Raw genomic sequence first — 18,182 nt, 5'->3', positions numbered from 1 at the left:
AAAAATTAATATTATATAATAATTAGAATTTATAATCGATACGTCTGAAGAATCAGTTCATATGCAGACTATTTTTTTTCTTTTACATAGGTGTGTGAATTAGAAGTTCAGCAATTTTATTTTTTCATTTTTTTTACTTTTTCAATTTCAATGGTTGATTAACCCTTCCACTGATCGTTTTGCCCATTTTGACCAAATTAACGTGGATTTAATGCCGGTGAGTGGAATAAGAGAAAATAGGAGGTTTCGATTGTCGGCACCTCGCTCGGCTATTGTTTGTCAGCGGGGGATGGCGAAGACGAGAGGCCGGAAAAAGGCGGAACGCACGAAAAAGAAAAAGAGGGATTCAAAAGAATAGATTCATTGAGTAATGGCGTATTTTTGCACGGGAGCGTTGGTTGTTTTAATCAAATACCTGCAACGCGTGCAATGTTTAGATATTTTATTACAATAGCTCATTCTATTGGTATTCATTTATAAAAACGCAAACGTGCCTCGGGATATTGTTGAATTAATAAATAACATTCATTTAAAATTTAAAAAATGCAAAATTTCCCTGTTTGCATGTTTTTGCGGTGCACGCTTAGTCGGCGATTTTTAATCGACGCGCGATAAACTCCCGTAAGAAAAATATAGCGCGAGCTAATGCGGAAAGTATAGTTACTAAACGTTTAAACATATCGCGGGCGCGATAATCTGCTTACTTGAACTTTTAATTAAATTCGGTCATTTAATTTTCGCGTTAACTATCTTCTTGCCCAGCTTTAATATTTAACAAGCTTCTTCCCGTACGCAAAGTAACTCCATTTGATGTTATTGAGTTTTTTTGAACGATGTCGAATCTCGCGATTTACGTCAACTCGTATCGACATTCGTCGACGATCGAGTGAAGCTGAACGGCTGAAGGTATTTGGGAAGAGCTTTTCGGGAAGAAACGGAAGTGGCAGAATTTCGGTAGAAGCCCGCGGATGTGCAATTCCAGCACATCGTTGGTGAAGTATAATGGAAGGACCGCGCCGTGTCGTCTATCGCCCAGGGATGAAGTTTGTCTTCGTAAGGAAGAGTAGTCGAGGGCACGAGGAGCAGAAGAGGATCGCGAAGTAACAGGATTTTCGGATTAGGGTAACACGGCCCTGGTAATTGTTCCCTTGTCTCGGTTCAATCCCGAGAAGAGGTCCGGAAAAAAAGCGCTTTGAAGCGCTCGCCTCTCCGCGGCCGAATAAAATCGCTGCTGTGCCCGTTCTCGCCCTGATGATTTTATGTTCAATTAACCCTTTGATATATCTCGGTCGAATTACGACATTTCGGCCGCTACCTTTATTGAGCATAAATCGCTGGTTTTTCATTTTGAATGGAAGAGAGAGACGTCTCTCTTTCTCTTTTTTATCTTTCAATTATTTTATAATGTTAATCTATTATTCGACATTAGTAATCTGTTAAATGCTGTAAAAGAAGATTCTATATCAAAAGAGAAAGATGTTAAGTAAGTACAACTGAAGCTACATGAACATTGAAAAGATATCGTTTCTTGTCACATCTTTTAATTTAGTTTTTACGTAATCGCTATATAAGTAATGATTTGTACAAATTAAAAACAGAAAATTTCAGTCAGAAATAAAATTAATAATAAAAAACTAACTAGTATAATTGATGTGTTATGCTTTATCACGTTTATTCACAAAATTATCGCGATATTTATCATTATACACGAGAATCGATTCTTATAAGAAAGAAAATGAACGGCCGGCGTTCATGTCTTAAGTAGATGTAATATAAACAGCAATTGTCATAATCTGTCGAGGAAAAGTTCTCCGTCGAAAGCACACTGTTCCGTGTAACCGATTTACAAGTAGCAAATTGCTTTCTCCACTCGACCATATGCTCACCACTCTCCCGTCGTATCGTACCTCAGCGTATCGGAAAGCTCTTTGCGGTTAGTTCGACATCCCTTCCGTCACCTCCTGCCCTCCCCGCCCCGGCTTCCTCGTACTATTAACTGTTTTTTCCTTGCTCACGTCGCAACGCACGCAGGACTGACGCGATCAGCCTCTCTCATTACGCGCGTTTCAAATCGAGCGTAATCGATATTCAATCGAACGCCTCTTTCCCCGTGGAACGTCTTTGCCACGTGGGGGAAACGGTGATGCCTAGGCGATGGAATAAGGAAAAAATAATGGGGATATACCGCGCGATGTGAGCGAAAGGGGAAAGAGAGAAATAGAGACGGGCGTGTACAGCTCGAGACGAACGGAGAAAGAGAATGAGGAAAAAGGAGTGGAAAGGAAAGGTAAGAACGGCACTTCGAGATCGAACAAGAGACCGCTCGAGGGTACTTGGGGAGTACCAGATGGAAAAGTGGCTGTTTTACGGACAAAACGGGGGTGCTAGGAATTCTTCGTGCGAGGCACAATGTGACGACTTGAGGGGGAAAAAGTCCGAGGGGCGGTAATGCGGAAAGATATCGGGACAGCCCGGTTTTGTTGTCCCATTTAATACCTTTGGAGGTGACGAGAAAAGCTTGCCAAAGCTCCGGGCATCTTTTTGGCCCGGATAAACCGGGTTTGAATGTTGTCCACCGATGAAAACTGACAGTTTCGCATTGGAGAATATCAAAACGCAAAACGTGACTGTTAAATAGTTATCAAAATATCATCGATTATTCAAAATAACATTAATTTTTTGTGATTTTTCATTGCTTTAAAATTTTTCTAGTTCTCTTTCTAGAGTTCTCTCTCTCTCTCTCTCTGCGTAATGCTTCTACCTCAAAAATATGTAAGTCTAAAATCCGAATAACATTTAAAGGTTTACACAGGAATAATTAACGAAAAATTCAGATTTAGAAAAATTATGCTTCCATTTGAATAAAAACTTGAGGAGAGAAGTTTCACATTGTCAACAAATCGATCACAGTCCAGCATTTACAAAATGTTATCTACCATCATCGCGTTCGTTTTTGTAAAATATAATAAGACGCTTTCGCGAACTCATTGTAAATCAGATGTTTAGCTCTTGCCATAAGCGAGGTATCACCGCGGGTGCCTTTTTCCTGCGAATTTTCGCACGGATCGATCGCGGATTGCGTTCGTTGTGTCGTCACCGCCGAATGATTTGTTTTATTCGTCTCTGAAATATATACCGAGCCAGGGATCCACCCGATCCTGGCCAGGAGTCGGCGCTTCGTACAGGACGCCTCGCACAATAGCCAGGCCGCTGACAATGGCGTCGTTAGCGATGGCCTCGGGCTCCGTTCTCTATTCCTCTGCCTGCGAGAGCACCGGGTATCGTGTACAGGATGTCTCAGAAATCCTACACCAACCCTCATCTATGGATCTCTCCTCAAAATTCAACTTCCTTTTTTAAACTTTAGTGCTATCTTTCTTTCGATGCTGGATGTTTTGACAATAATGTCGTGTATTCAGCTTTGTTAAAACTGGAAATTAATTGAAATTAACTGTAATATACATTTTTTTTATTTTCACGCATTATAAATTACGGTCATTTTTTGTCGTTTGTAATTTTTCTTGATTTTCTGCTACATTGAAGTAGATGATACTCATTTTTATTTCGAGAATCTATCCAAAGAAAATACACAATTTCTGGAACATCCTGTACATACGTCACTCTATTGCTTTCTATGCTTCTCTCTGTCTTCGTTGCGCAACAGTGCGAAATGCAAACGATCGGGTCTAACAATAAGGGCACGTGCACACCGGCAAGCCTATAAGCAATGATCCGTGTGATTTATGGAATTAAGATAGAATAAACGTTTATATCAGATTCGAGTATAAATTTCAAAATTCAATTTAAATAACTATTCGCCAAGATGTTGGCCCTCGTTAATTGTTTTTCTATATCTCTGTATCCTTTGTGTATCCTTTACTTAAAATTATTAAACTTAAAATTATTTTCACGATTGGGAGAGAGAGAAAGAGAGAGAAATAAAGAGAGAAAGAAAAAAGAGGTAGAAAATAAAAAAAAGTTTCTAGGAGAAACAGATTTAATGTGCACGCAGTCTAAAACCGACGCAGGAACGCTTATAGTGTCGACACTAATCGAACTCTCTCTTCCTCTATTCTATTCGTCCACTGAGAGCGCCGACGATATCGTAATGATCTCCCTGCGACGCGCCTAATTTCTTTCCGGTGCATTCTGCTTCCGCAGCCTCTCGAACAATACGCGTTCTAATTTTCGCGCAAAACGCGAATGCGCGATGGCGGTTCACTATTCGTTACTCATTAACCCGTCGCGATGGAACGGGGCAATCGATTGTGCGACTCTGGTCGGAAAACTGCTGAATATGGGCTAGACGCACACCAATGTATGATAATGATGACAATATCTGACATACATATTTGATAAATTATCCTCTTCACGTTGAATAATATTTTCGTGGCATATATACCGTTCATATTCATTAGTTTAACGGAGCAAAATCGGCCAATTTTATATGAAAGCGTGCTAGTTAAAGTCATCAAAGCCTACTTTAGATGTTCTATAATCTGTGTTAGAATTTTATTTATAATTTTATGTGCCGTGTAATATAAAAAATAAAAACCAATGAAAGAACCAGAATACCCAAATATATACAATATGTTTAATAACAATAATTGTTAGCCCGGATGTCTATTTTAATCGATGACCATATAATAAATAAAGGTTGGTTTACAAGTTACATCGATTAGCCATGCTATGAATAGAAACCGCCACAAATATCCTAAGAGATAAAAAGTCACACGGTTGAACTTGCAGAACGTACATCGCATGTTTCCGCGAAATCACCGCAGACGGTGAAGAATTTCAGTGCCGAGTTTACAAAATTCGGTAAAGAATCCGACGCACCGATCAAATGCACAGGTCGCGATGGAGTTCATCTGAACTTCTCGAAGAAACGATAGAATCACCTGACAGAGAAGAGATTGATGGCACGAATTCCTCGGAAGTATGTACAATTTATTCACCAATCTGCCGTTTACAGATCTGTTTTTTACAGAAGTGCAAAATGTGTGCGTTATTTCATCGATAATATTATACCGATAATTGCTTATAGATTAATTGTAGATTATCATAAAAAGAAAAGTGATATCTAATATAAATTTAAATGCATTTTACGTAAAGATGTGCGTAAAGATTGTTAAACACAACGATTAGTTAAATATATATAACAACGCAATGTTATTTGATATCTTGATTAAAATATTTAAATTTACAAACGCGTAATTCGATCCGACAAAATGTAAACGAATCCTTGCATTTGTACCCCGTAAATTGGTGGTAAATAGTTAGTGATCGGATACATCGCCCACCCACGCTCTTTGTCTATTTTAATTTAGTGTTTTTATTCGGGCGCGCGAACGATGAAACGCCGAACGTCCCGGCGTTAATTAATACTAATATGGCCGAGCCTCATTAACGGCAACGTTTATTAAATATTCACACCATGCGGCGACAGCCTGTATCCTGGCCGCGTCGATTCAATCGCATTGTGACGGCACGGCGAAATGAAAACTTGCCGCGTCTGATACCTTTCATCCACTTTTCCTTTTGCGTTGCGCGACAGTGATTCAAGCGCGTTCGCAAACGGATGCGACGTGGCTCTTGTCTGTCTTTAGAACGGCGTGAGGGAGAGAAAGAGAGGGGGAGGGGGGAAGCAAGAGGAAGAAAAACGAAGCTGCGTTCTATTTTTTTTTTCGATTCTTTCACAGCCACGAATGTCCCTCCTCTCTATTGTATCCAAGAATTTGGTCGAAAATTCTGATAGCCGAGATGTTTCGTGCATTATTTTTGATGGGATATAATAATTACATGCCCGAAAGTAAAGAGAATAATTATCCATTCTACTTTTAACGTAACGATGTGTTTTTAAAATTCTCAGACCTTTCTCGAATTACATCTTTATTTTTTCCTAATTACCATAATTATTCTCTTTGTCTTTGCGAATAGTATATCTCGGGAAAGTATATTAAAAACATCGTCTTATATACAGAGAAGTATCTCTTATAGTGTCTTATAGTTGAACTGTAGTAATGGAATCGTATCACTCGGAAAACGATCGCGCTTGGTATTTCCGACTTGCGCGAACTTGTACTCGATTACTAAGTTTTGCTTAAATCAGCGGAAGGATACAATATGTTAGTCGTTGGAGGAAGATTATCTCCTCGCCATTAAAGTCAGCGCATTCCGTGAGCTGCCAGATGAAGGGATTTAATGGGATTGCGAACGCGAAGATATCTTTGCGCGACGTAAAAGGGGCTTTGAGTGTGTTGATAGGTTAACAGGATTAAAGTGGACTCAGTGTGACTCTGCGCGATGGGATACTCCGCTGTTAAGCCACCACCCTCGCGAAAACGCGATCTGTGAATTTGCGAGCGTGCCGGCCAAAAGAGCGTGTAAATAAAAATAAGAGGGGAGGGGGGAGGGTGATGGAGGGGGACAGTGGCGTTACGGAGTTGTAGAATCCCGCGGTCGGACTCAAACATGTAAATTACGCCGGAAAATATCATGTAAATGCGATTTGCTGCGCGGCGCATTCACGGCGACGCGACGCGAGCCCAGAAAACTTTCAGCTCCAAACCGGTCTGAATTAATTTACCGGGGGTGTAACGTGTGCCGCGCGAGTACTTAACGCGACTTCGGCCGGTGCATCGCGTTGCAATGTATCTCGCCACCGCTAAAATGTTACGGGTACGTATGGGATTATTCTGGTTTTTCAACGGACACAGGAAAAATAAATATGTATCTCTCGCGCGCGTTAAATTTCGCGTGGGATTACATTCGTGTGACGTGCTTATTATTTTTCAACGTTCGGTGTTAAATAACTGAAAATTGCGGTTAAACGGGTCAAATAAAATTAAAGGGAGATTATAGCTAAAAACAGTAAAAACGTTTAAAGGATATACTCTACGAATAATTTTTTTCATGGTTTTTGTGCATCTTTCCTCTGTATCTTTGCTATTGTTTCGAAACTTTCGTCATATCTGTCGACAATAATGAAATATCGTCTCGCCGTACAATGTCACGCGACATATAACGCCGTACTCTGACTATGTTGAGAGTTATCTTTTATACCTCAAGTTACCTCGCGTATCTTAGAACTCGCGCGAAAAATAAACACGACACCGCGCGCTATCCATTTGCTATCTATATGAAATATATAGGGAGACGACGTGTGTGTGTGTGCGCGCATTTTTGACGCGAAACCTATCGAAGCGTAATCTTCAAAGCAATGAATCGATTTCGTTTCGCTCGTTTTACCGCGCGATTGTATTCGCTCAAGTTTATCCACCGAGGATGTACGTACAATGCGCATAAAGGATCCCTTACAAAGGCCGCTGCATGTACAGGTATTTAACTCGATTAAGAGTATAATCGTTAATCTCTCGCTGCTGTTAATTCTATCTCATCCTCGTGCCACACAACGCAACGGTTTCGTGAGTTCACATCAACATTGAAAGAACGTGAAATGCGCGATCCACTGCCGCCATTTATTCGATATCATATATACTGATATAAATACATTTTATAATATCGAATATATCAAGAGCATTCAATTATTTAATTAAAAATTAATATGTATAAGCAGATAACGATACTAAGTATTATATGTATGTGTATTGTATATATTAGGACTCTTTGAAATACAAGTCTGAATTTATATGACGTATAAAACAATAATTTACAAAGAGAAATCTATTATAGATAAATAGAAATCTATTTATTTATTTGGTATTGCTGATTGTAAAACTTTTTCTCTCTTAAAACTACTATCTTAAATTTTACGACATTACATTTTTCGATATTCGATGCGATATATCTTACCTGCCATATAATCAGATAATGATTGCGGAACTTCCTACTCGAATACTCCATTTTAGCCGTAAATCGAATATCCCTTGACCCCTTTACGGTTTTAGGATCGCAACTAAATCTAGCGCGGTTTGTGGCACATGCCGCATTATTAATAGGGAGGTAATTCTACTTGAGAGATGAACATTATTGATATCGTTCTGATTAATAATAAACTGTAGGCCGTTCAATAACAATATCATAAAAGTAAACCAAATTTATATCCACACATTGGAGATGCCTAGAAGATTTTAGTACAACTCCGGAGAAGTTAATTCCTCATGAAAAAATAAAAATGAGAAGTAAAGAATAGATGCTTTTATTGTTCGTCGTTCTCTTTGGCCGCATTGAAATTTAATTGATCAGACATTTTTCTCGGGAGCACGATTATGCGAGTACTTACTCGCGAATTTCAAAAGAATAGGGGAAAAGTTTAAAATATGCAAGAGTCTCTCCCCTGCCTCCGGCAATCCTCTCGATCCTACATCCCGTCCCCTCGCCCCTCCTGCGCGGCAGATCAAACGCGCCTCTCGCTCGCAGGCTAATGCAAATTTCACGTGTTCCAGAAGCATCGATCGCTTAATTAATCTGTACCGACGTAAACGCGGGGGGAGGGGGGGGGGGCGGCTGCCGGCGACGCGGCTCCCCCGCGGCGCGGCGGTTTCCCAATGAAATCGAATTTTGCGAGTAATCTCGGGCTCCTCGCGAAGAGAGCCGTTCGTCCAATCGAATCGCCGCGCCGAGAGCGGCAGAGAGAAAGAGAGAGAAGAGAGAGAGAGAGAGAGAGGGGGGGGGGGGCAAGAGGAAAATTCTGTCGTATTTCGGAGAAAATATAACTAATATAATATGAATACAATATATAAAATGTGTCAAATTAATAGTAGCTAAAGTACATGGAAAACAATGACTGAGCAGAAAAAAAGAGAGAAAACACAAAAAGAAGGATTTTAACATACGCGCGATGCGAGCTTTTTGCGAATATTAAGCCACGAAAGAATGATACCATATTCATAATGAGAGATTGCATCATGCCGAGCTACGACTAAATGATAACTAGGACAAGAGGAAAAAGAGAGAAAGATGTGCGATGCAGCGGAGCAAAGCGAGGGAGCGAAAGAGATAGAGATGCCGGCGAGAGCGAGGCGGAGACAAAAAGAGAGAGGGAGAAACAGAGAGTTTTGTGTCCGACAAAAATGCTAACCGACACCACGCGCCACCACTGAGGAACACCGGAAAACGAGTGATTCGTCGGCACCGCGCTACCCGGACGCCGGCCAACGTCACAACCCTCAGACACAACGCGCGACCCTCGGCGAACACTAATTTGCACGGTCCGCAACGACGCGACTCCGTTCGTTCGATCGATCGGTCGATCGATAATACGCACGTTTCCTCGCCGTTCCCTCTCCTCGGAGAGGAACAATTCGCGACGATAACGGAAGCACGTCCATGTCCGTTGTCCGCCGATGGAGAGATCTCCGTTCTCTCCTTTTCTCGAGTTACCACAGCAAGGATGTACGGTACTTACGATTACCCGGTCTCCTCGTTCGTTCCCAGCGTAGTCCTCCTCGCTTGGCGACACACCTCCGAGTCTCTTCTAACGTTCCTTTCCCCGTTCGTGTTGGCGACGTGTAAGATAACTGCGTGTGCATCCCGCGAGATGCGAGATGCGCTCCGTCGACACCGGGTGTAACGATCGTGTGTCCGATACTACGTGACCGACACGCTCCTCTTGGATGAACTGAGCTCTCCCCCCCTCGCGCCGGCCTGATATAGCACCCCCACCCCTCTAACATTCCCCTGATGTTCCCCCACCGTCCAGGCAACCCCTGCGCGCGAGACGTCGCCGTGGGGATGTGGATCCTGGTGGTCCATCGAGGACCCAGCATCCCCCTCGCGTCCTTTCTCGCCCTCGACGTCGGGAATGTGTGCGTGTGCATGTTTCTGTGGTGGGAGGAAGGGAGAGGCCGCGCATTCTCGCCCCCTCTCTCCCGCTCTTCTACCGTCTATCTCCCTCTGCCGAATGCTTTTCGTCCGTCTCCCTTTCGCTCTTCTTCCTTCTGCCCCTCTCTCCCTCTCTCGCATTGCTGCTCCTTTTTTGCAACTGACGTTTGTTAAGATGACTTTCATTATCATAGCTGCAGGCTGGCCGCGCTGCTCTCGTGCCACATCGCCATTCTCATTCTCATTATTTTTATTCGCACTAATTTAGCACGCGCTTATTATTTTTATCTATAGATTTTTCTCACGACCACTTTGACACAAATCCCTCTTTTTTCCTTTTGTAAGTAACGTTCTTGAAATGACTATTATTGAAATGTATACAATTGTTGAGATATATGTTTATTATACCCGCTATAAATTTGAATTGTAAATGCGACACTATTATGATTTTAGTAGGTTTGCAACTAAACGAGGTTCTCCGTGGCTGTTTCAAGATTTCGTGCGCTAGTTCAGTCTATCTCGATAATTAACTAAAAGAATATTATACACATTACATTATGTTACTTCAACTTTTATCAATGACTTGTGAAATATCGGTATCATAAAGCTATTATCGATGTTCATATATCAACTATTATATTATCTACTATTATATATATATCAACTATTTTAATTGTTAAATAATATACCTCAAGTATCGCTCGTTCCTGATTATCTTTACGTTATTTTACATGGGAGAGTCACCTATTTTACATACTATATGTCAGAATATATTTGCGACAGCAATAAACTCATGATAGACCTAATTTTAACGCATGCTCACGCACGCAGATAATAAACTTCAGAAATGTATTATTCCGCATTATTAATAAACTATCATCTCCTTCCGCTTCCTAATTTTCTCCCCCTCTACATCCGCATATCATCTCTAATCTTCTCTCTCTCTCTCTCTCTCTCTCTCTCTCTCTCTCTCTCTCTCTCTCTCTCTCTCGTTGCGTATTCCTTGTTCGCTCCGTTTAACGCTCTTTCTCTCTCCATTTCCGTCTGCCTTCCTTTCTCCAATCTGCTCTCTCATCCTCTCTATCTCATCTCGCCTCTGCCGCTTTCGGCCACCCTTCCAGCCCCTCAATGTCGTCCTTCTGCACGTTTGTCTCTCTCTCCCTCTCTTTCTTTTCCCCTCGATCCTATCCCTCTTTCGTCCCCTTTCGCGTTGTGTCCCAAATGACAATGCGAAAACTTCGTGGCTCAAAATCCCGCGCGGCTCACCGAACGGAGCTTTTCCACGCTCTCTCGGACGGTGGCGAGCCGGAGCGGATGCGGAGCGGCGCACGGCAGGAGAGTGAGAGAGAGGGACCTTACGTGTCATGCTAGGAATGTCCCTCGGGGTCAAACCCGCCGCCCGAGGGGCAGCGACGACGAAGGGCCGCTGTAATAGACGCCTGTATACTCGGATTATCCACGATAAATATTTACGTGCTTTCGCGCGACTGGCTCACTCAAAAGCGCAATGCGGTCGCCGAGTGAACGGAAACGCTTCCGTTATTGTCGATGACTGGGGATATTGCCATTCCCCAAAACGCAATTTCTTCACTTTTAAGAATATTGCTAATTATTATTAATTATTTAAATTTTGTAGACTTTTAATCTTCTTTTGCGATTTGAATAGGGTGCCATTTGAAATTTCTTAATGTTGATATATGTAAATTTGTTGATTTATCGTTGAGTTTTATGATAGTCCATGAATTGTATGACCTCGCTCGAGGTCCAGTGCAAGTCTGTGAATCGGGTAATTGGCATACTTCGCGTATCCGGACACGGGTGTTAGAGCATAGCTGCCGATACCGTGCAAAGCGTCAAGAGTGCGTACACGAATACAACGAATGCGCGTGTCCAGCGTGCGATAATTGAAATAGTTTGCAGATTGGTCTTTTTACCGAAGTTACATAGTTTGCTTGCGTGGGCTATTATGTCACTGATGCATTTATTTCCGCGCAACGCCGACTCGTAATTCATGTACAACATTGTTAATCACGTTAATAACATTTTATTGTATTTGTTCCGCGATGACGCATCGCAGTCAATTCGTTATATCGCAGTGTAATCAACGTAGCGGTTGATTGATCAATGTAGCTTAGAGTTGTTACAATAACGTATTTGTCGATTACGGCAATCGTCTTTCGAGTGCTAAACGTGACAAATGGTTTTTGCGAGAAGCCATTACGAAATAAACGGATCCGCACATAGAGTCCGTCGTCGTGCGCGGTGTGTTGTATAAATCTCGATATGTCGCACGCTCGTAAATCCAGTCGCGATGGCATTAAAAATGTGCGAAACTTTGGAAATAGCGCCTTTCACGAAAAGGCCCGTGCGCGTGCGCCCGCGCGCCTATCACACGACTCCGGATCTCATGGGACATCCTTGGGCAGACGTTTCGAACTTCCCGCGCGCTTTTTACTCCTGCTTCTCTTTTATGGCCTAACTCGTAATTCATGTGTGGCAGACCACACATCATACACTTGACGCGCATAAATATCATTATCTCCAGCAGGCCGCGTAACTCGATTTAGAGGCGGATCGGACTCGTCCCCCCTCGCGTCTTCCGTTGCTTGGTAGCCCTACGGTGTATCTCGCTCTGTCCCACATCCATCGGAAGTGATGATTCATTTTTAATGCAATATTAAAAGATTGGAGAACGTGAATCTCACTTTTATCTCGCTCATGATGATGATCATTAATCTTATTTTTGTGTTTGTGTAAATTCTATATTTTATTAAAACCACAAATATAGTCTTACAATATTAATATTTTTATCCAAACTTTATATTCTTCTATATATTTTGACCTCTATACAATATATAATCGCATGCGAGAGTCTTAGTATGAATATATAATTATTTTCGTTTGCCATAATTTTAGATATTTTTATTAATATCCGTGATAAAGATATTCTTATAGAGTTCAAAATGGTACAGCGGGTTACGATTAAAGAACCAAGACTGTTCGAATTCAATTTGAAGGGCTTGGACAGTCGAGAATTAATCAACGCGTGGCTAATCCATGCTCCGACACACCAGATACGTATAATCCAACTAGCGACTGAGGAAACATGACTGTATCAAGCGTAGTGCAACAACCGTCTACTATACGATTATTTACTAGCACCCACCTTATCCTTGATAAATGCTTAAACATATTCGCGTCTGCAACAAATTATGCTTTTGTCTTTCATAAATTAAGGAATAAAAGAATTTAAATATTCGTTGAAAGTAAACATCGATAGTTTGATCAACGATCGACCAGTTGGATGATTATTAATGCCATCTGACGATCTGCAATCATTCTGTACTTATAAAAATGAAATTTGTAAAGATAATTTTTTCATAATTTATATAAACAAAGTAGGTGAGAGAGAGAGAGAGAGAGAGAGAGAGAGAGAGAGAGAGAGAGAGAGAGAGAGAGAGAGAGAGAGAGAGAGAGAGAGAGAGAGCGCTGCGAATTAATTTTCTCGTATAATTTCTCATATTTCAGCCCTTCAGAACTTGCGTTACATAATTTAGTAGAAACAACGGAGTTGCAAGATGGAATATAGCCGAGTTTATAATCGTATCAAGCATAGTTTTCCTTGTGAATAATCTCTACTATCACGGGACGATAAACGTAATATTATCATCATCAAAATAAATCAGAAAATCGAAGGCCTAAAAGTTTCACAGTGCGAGCTGCAGCGATATCAGTCGCGATGATCGGTGGCCAATAATCTAATCAACGAATCGGCCGGTGGTCAGCGATACGGTGTCAGGGCCGAGTCACCTGGAGCGACCTACCTGACCTCCGTTGCGTACGTGTAATGCGTGCGGGTGGCCGAGCACAGAGACACGCCGACGGAGACAGAGAGACGGGGAGAGAGAAGGAGAGGAGGAGAAAGATGAGGAGGGAGAGGGAGGGGGAGAGAGAGAGAGAGAGAGAGAGAGAGAGAGAGAGAGAGAGAGAGAGAGAGAGAGAGAGAGAGAGAGAGAGAGAGAGAGAGAGAGAGAGAGAGAGAGAGAGAGAGAGAGAGAGAGAGAGAGAGAGAGAGAGAGAGAGAGAGAGAGAGAGAGAGAGAGAGAGAGAGAGAGAGAGAGAGAGAGAAAGAGAGAGACGGAGAGTCGTGCACGGGGTGGAGGGTCAAAATCCCCTGGTCGTCTCCCTAGGAATTCCTCCCTGCGGCGGTGATAGAGGGATGGTACGAAGGGGGACGGGGACGTCACCCCTTTCGCGGCTACCCAAGTACCCCACCAGAGGTATCGCTTTGGTCCTGGTGGGGTCGGTAGGGATGTTGTCGTCATGACGACCGAACAGCGACTACAGTGGGGACGGAGCATAGAGGGGCCCGACAGTGGCATTGATCGCTGCGCGCCCGTGGACCATCACGATGGTGTTGCCACGGGTGTAGAAGGGGTGAATACGAGCGTGCTCCCACTTTTCCCTTCCCCCCCGCGCGCGCACGCTCGCGTGCGAGAGAGGAGAACGAGAGGAAAGAGCACGCCGCGCAGTTCTCTCGTATCGCACGCATTATGGACTTCGTATTCGTACGGAAGCATGCGTCCAAGTATGGACTTACGGTGCTTATGCGCGCCCCTCGAGCGAGGCGTGAATGATTCCGCGACGCGAGAATGCTATATTCCAGCGGCGTGCAGACGTCGCGACGCGCGCGAGAGATGCGAAGATTTCGCTGTGGATTCTTGCCGGCCGCAGAGTAATCTCTCCATTACAATTTGTAGGGAACATAGTTTTTAAATATTTGAGCCTTGTTGGAGAGAATTATGTGAGATACGTTTATTTTAAAAAAATTTCAATAAACAGACGTAGAAAATTATTTAAATTACTCTGTTTAAAAAATGTATCCGAGATGCAGACCTAGGACTGTAATGGAATAAATAATTGGCTGCTAATTAGCACGATTTACGTATTAACTAATTATATATTTGTATAGTCTATGTTAATTAATGTATAGATTCTTTCACTGGTATAAAGTAGCTTGGAATTGAAAAATATAAACAAAGAGGTACGATATGTGTTATTATTAAAGTGTTATTATTAAAAATTAATTACGTACGAATAAAATAAGCAATTATAAAAGAATTAATAACGGTTGTGGGCTACTTGCCAAGCAGTTATATTTTCGTTTCATCTCGCGACTTCATAGATTGTAGGTTAATATGATTTATGCCGACGGTGGACGTTAACAAAATTGTGAAAAAACAATTTTACATAAAAATATAATAGAACTACGATGTTTTCCATTAGTTTTTATATTCCTATTTCTCAATGCAAATCAACTCCGAGCTAGGAAACAGCAACGGAGTGCTATCGCCGCAGTATTATCAGCGCATACTTTCGATTAGCAGCAATGTGTTTGCGCGCACATTCAATGAACGATGTCAGCCGTCCCCGACTCTCGTCGTTTCACCGCGACCTTCGCTTTTTACGCGAAGATTCTTATCGCGCGACAAGCTCTTCAACGGTCGGAAGAAAAATAGATACCGACGAAACAAATTCCGGTTAACTCGCAGTCGTTTAAGCCGGAGTGCGGAAGCTTTATCGCGATCTCGGACGACATTATACTAGGATAAGGGAGGTTTTTAACGCTGTCGTAACCCCATTACGCGTCGCGCCATCCCTGCCTCTCTACCATCCTGCTGGAACATGGACAGCGCGCGGGGTGCCGTCGAGAAAGATAAAGATACAGATACAGAACGAAGCGCACCCCAATCTGGCATGCCCTCGTGTTCTCTTCGTGTTACGCGACATGATGTATTACGGAGATTGCCGTGAAGCGAATTGATTGATATACGTGATGGCAATGCTGTGAACTAGATTGGAAGTTTCGTGGTTCGAGAGAAATTATTCAGGTTGAGTTCACGTTGAGTGATGCAAGAGTTATTCCGTAGTTTGCAGTGTAAAACGATTAGAACGCTGTTATGCGCAGCAACAGTTTGATATTGCAAACCGCTCGATTGTAAAGTTTTGTACTTTACGGATAGCAATTAAAACAGCGAGGAAGAAAGAAGCAGAGTTAATGATGATGACGTTCTCGCTCGGAAATTTCTGAAACCGGCAGCAGTAGTGACGGTAATCATTTCGATCAGACTTATTGTTGGTTCCAACTACGTTAAGTAGTAGTAACTGACGGATCAGACACTTTGTGGATTAATAAGCAAAATTCTTTCTTGCTCACCGGTGTATCCAGACGTCGTCCACGACGGTGAACGTCTCCCTAACAGGTCGTAGGAGAATAATCCTTATATTTCCCGCTAGTATTGCACGGTCCTGTGCGAGATACAATTATTGCCGAGCCCGGCCGAGACGTACCGTGATCACGCGAATGCTTGACTTGAAACACAGCCTTCGAGCACGCACCAACTAACGAAGGGTTCAATAATATATGGCCCCTTTCTGCGGCCACTGTCACTTTGCGATTATCCAATTGCAAACCGAAATTTACTAATATCGCTGTGCCGGAAAGATCAAACAAAACAACAGCAAATAATAACAAAATTCGTGAGCAAACCTACAGTCGATAACTGATCCCGTCGTAATCATCCCTGTATTACTGTCGATAATAAATTTTCATCCCCAGTAATCGCAAAATACATTTTATTTGGATTGTTCCCCGGATAATGTAAGAAAAACGTGAATTTTTCCTTAGTGGAAATGTAACGGCAAACTGCATATAATGTAGTTCAATCATTGAAAATTTGCAATATTGAATATACTTGATTATCCTGAAATAAAATTTTTATGAAGTAAAAACCTGAAACATTATTAATTAGAAACAAAATTTATACGCCAAAATTATTTCACTATTTTTTCGAGTGTTAGCTCGTAAAGTCTCTTTAATTTCAATATCTCGCTCTGTAATTAAGCTTCTCGTTCTGCTTACTAAGAAAGAATTCGCTTCAAAAGTATATTCATTAAAAAGCCCATGATTAGCAGGAAACACATAGTATTACGACAGCGGCGTATTCTATAAAATTTCGCGATCATCATCATCGACTGCCTCTTCATCCGCCCGCGGAAGCGTAACCACTAATTAACGAGCCTTTCCCCGCTCGCTTCTCAAATACCGTCGAAGGCGAAACGACCGGCGCGACCGATCGGTAGATCGGCAGTCGCGTCAGCGCAGCGGATCCCGATGTGCGCGCACCTTTATAACGCAGCGACGACTTCATTCGCTCGTTCGTAACGGGCTATCGCGGCATTGGATTTTTTTTCAGGTCCTTTGCTAATTAAAAAATTCCACGCGAAGTCAGATTTCCTGCCGCAGCGCGCACGAACGCCTGTATGAACAAATCCAATACTATAGCCCACCCCAGACCCGTCACTGTTCTCTCTCTTTCTCCCTCCCTCCCTCTCTCTCTCTCTCTCTCTCTCTCTCTCTCTCTCTCTCTCTCTCTCTCTCTCTCTCTCTTTCTCTCTCTCATTTCTCCACAACGCGTATTTAATTCGTCTCGAGTACTCGTGGACGCAGAGCGGAAGCATTAGCGGTTTACCACGAGGAGAACATTGTCGCGGTGTATTAAAATGTTTGTTTACCCATCGATCTGTCTGCAAGGTCAGTTTATCCACCGAGAAAAGAAATTTGTTAATCTCAAAAAATATTTAGTCCGATACGTTCAACTAAACATTTTAGTTAGTTAACTAAACATTAATTGAATTAATTAATTCTTGATTAAAGAAACTAAATAAATTGTTGAAACAACTAATGTTTAGTTAATTAAATAAAATGTTTAGTTGTACGTATCGGACTAAACATTTTTTGGGATTAACAATTTTTTTTCTCAGTGTCGGTTCAGCTACGACCATACAATTATGCATCCCTTTTCTTTTGGAAATCAGAGATATAATGCTATGCTCGTTTTCGAAGATGACAATTTACTGTTGCCGCGTTTGTTATGCAGAAGTCTATGTTCCTTCTCTCTCATCTTCGATTTAAGTGAAAAGGCGAGCTAAATGGGTTTCCATCTATCAGAATACTTTAGCCCGGTCCCGTAGCTCTTTTCCTCCCACTTACGCAATAAAAAACGCGCGTACGGAATTTCGTACTCAGGCTCGTTCCGCTTAGTAAAGATAGGCACGCGCAAAACGCTTCTCAGGACGTCGTTGCACTTATCGGATCATACGTCATCCCGTTGCATAGCAAAATACACACGATGCATGTTCGTTCATGGCTCAAACTAACGTTCGTTTCCTCCATTACATCGCACGGTCACCAACGCGATTCTTAATATCGCGAGTAATTATTCGACACACGCGGGCTCGCACGCGGTGCGCGTTTTATCTTTATTTCGGTGTAGCAGGCCGACGGCACGTCAAGGAAATTAACCGCGGAATGCGGCCGCCACGGCCGCGGAGGA

At 42.3% G+C, this 18,182-nt stretch overlaps 1 long non-coding RNA gene across 2 annotated transcripts in view; it reads right to left on the bottom strand.

Annotated features, from left to right (window-relative positions):
* LOC139787427 (uncharacterized) overlaps positions 1–9,591 on the bottom strand; it is a 71,681-nt gene extending 62,090 nt beyond the window's left edge. For both annotated transcript variants that reach the window (XR_011722641.1, XR_011722642.1), the window contains exon 1: positions 9,371–9,591. This is a non-coding gene — a long non-coding RNA (uncharacterized lncRNA). The remainder of the gene's footprint in view (positions 1–9,370) is intronic.
* Positions 9,592–18,182: the final 8,591 nt, after the last annotated feature.

The sequence above is a fragment of the Temnothorax nylanderi genome, unplaced genomic scaffold (assembly GCF_030848795.1).
Source record: "Temnothorax nylanderi isolate EJ_2023f unplaced genomic scaffold, tnyl_v1.0 TNYL_tig0001_pilon, whole genome shotgun sequence".
Classification (NCBI taxonomy): domain Eukaryota; kingdom Metazoa; phylum Arthropoda; class Insecta; order Hymenoptera; family Formicidae; genus Temnothorax; species Temnothorax nylanderi.
Note: the sequence above shows the minus strand (reverse complement) of the source record. Positions and strands in the feature narration are given on the sequence as shown.